The following is a 2,426-nucleotide window of genomic DNA, read 5'->3' as shown; positions in this document are numbered from 1 at the left end:
ATTAATATGGCTTTTCTTTTTATACCTCATTTTTATACTTTTCTGATGGATGGTTAAGACCAAGGTAAATCAAGACCTATATAACAAGAACTGTAACTTTTGTATCTGACAAGGTCAGTCAAAGCCCCTCAGGATTTACCCTGAAACCCTGTACCACAGTTTGTGGATCCTTGACAATAAACTTAAAATCTTCAGAATTTATGAGAATTGAAATCACTGAGAAACAAGATCTTTATTTCTCATGAAAAATAAAGAATTCAGCTCATCATCGAAGTTCTACATATATTTGTGCTAACTAACCAACTGTAATTTAACCAGTATGAAACATTAAAAAATTAATTTAACACTTTATTTAAAATATATAACTGTTACATCTTATCTCCTGGGAGAAGCTGGTAGATTTCTTAGAAAAATAAATGCATCTTAATTGCATATTTATTCAAATACTGTTTTCCACTATATTTCTCTTTTTACAAGTTAAGTACAAGGGAAGAAACAAAATGAGTCATTAGGTGACATCTGCTTGCCTTTAGTAAATCTTCTGTAACTTTGGCAGGAGGAAATTAACATGAAATCTATGGACTTGAGTCAAAGGAAATATACAGTGGATTTTTCTTACTCATTTTATAAAACTGAGGATAGATACCATGACTCTCAGAACATTGTCACTGTCTAGTGCACAGAAGCACTATTAAGAATTTTCACTGGGATCCGGAGTACAACAATTCCATCTTGCTAACTTCCAAAGTTGCAGTTCAAGTCTACCAACATGTATCAATCTTGTTAATGTCATTTAAATTTTTTTTTAACTTTACACATGAAATAAAAAAAGAATAAAAATAGTATAATACTAAGTTTAATATCTGCTGCTAGATGCTGAGATTTTGTTTTTATGGGAAAGTACCTTATGTCATGGGAAGTCTTGGGCTCTTTTCTCTACATAGAAACAAGACAAAAAATTTAAGCTTATGGAGCAATCAAATAGCCAAGTAGAACATGTACCCCATTTTATGGATAAGTTATTTGTTTAGGAGTTTTCTTGGCATAATTTCATGCTTTTCTATAAGAGCAATGCAAAAATGATTTTGTATTTGAAAATTTATTGTAATTTAATACTTTCGTTATATTTAAGACTTAAATGATGTATTGAAAATTCTTTTTTTATTTTTTATTTTAGGGAAGGGTTTACAGGGTGTTCAGGGTCTCACTAGTAGATTGAACTCATAGTGATCTGCCTGTTTATGGCCTCCCAAGAGCTGGGATTGCGGGTGTGCATCACCACACTTAGTCTCAATTGCCATCTCAGTGTGCTGAAAGGGTGGGGCCGGCATGGAAGGGACTGGGATTGAACCCCTTGACCCTTGTGCCTGCTTGCAGGTGCTTTGATTGCTGGGCTGTTTGGCCAGCCCCTGAAAATTCTAAAGTTGTCTCCTGAGAGAAGCTGGTAGTTTTCTCAGAAAAATAAATGCATTTTAATTACATATTTATTCAAATACTGTTTTCCACCATATTTCTCTTCTAAATGTAGGATATTATATGTAGAAATGTATTAAAGAGTACTGTGATGTTTTAATATGATGGAAGGTAAGGAAATGTGTACTTGTAATTTACTTTTAGCTATGCAAAAATGTTTTATAGAAAAATGTGAATGAAGGAACATACAGAACAAAGCCATATGGAAGACAGTGGTTAAAACATAATGTTCTATGTGCAAATTGATCATTGAAATACCTTTCTTCCCTTTCATATATTTTAAAATTCAACTGTTAATTTTACCGCTGAATTGGTTTTAAAAATCAAAGCAATATAGGGAACTGAAACTCCTGACCTGAAGGGTACCTGGGACAAATTCATATTCTCTAAAACCAAGGAATGAATTTTAGGCACAAATGGTGGTTAAGAGTGTTGTAGGTGGCCGAGTTAGAAATATTTTTAGGCAGTCAGGCAGGGCCAGGCACTCGAAAGAGATAACACAGAGGTCCAGATATTTTGCAACTATGGGAGGGATGTATGCTCCTGCCATGGGCCAGACTTAAAGACCAAAGATCAAACAAATACCGACCTCCCTAAAGATTGGCATCTGAGATTGATCATCACCTTGAGGGAGAACAAGAATCGTTAATCCAACTACTAATGGATGGCTACCCCATAAAATCCTGTTCTATATTCATGTCTGCTTGCTACGTGACTCGCTTCCCCATTTGGTCCTGAACTTAATCAATTTCACCTGAGCAATGGTGCTTGTAATCCCATTGGTTGACCATAGCTTTGTCCCACCTCTTGTCTACCTAAGCAAGTTCCTTAGCCCCATGTGATTTTGTCCTATAAAAATAACCTGGAAGACACAGTTTCATGGGCAACCCACTTGGGTCCCCCTTCTGTCCCCTCTGAGAGAGAAGCTTTCTTTTCCAATAAATAGTCTACTC

Source organism: Octodon degus, unplaced genomic scaffold (assembly GCF_000260255.1).
Source record: "Octodon degus isolate 3935 unplaced genomic scaffold, OctDeg1.0 scaffold00341, whole genome shotgun sequence".
NCBI lineage: Eukaryota > Metazoa > Chordata > Mammalia > Rodentia > Octodontidae > Octodon > Octodon degus.
This window is presented reverse-complemented; position numbering follows the sequence as displayed.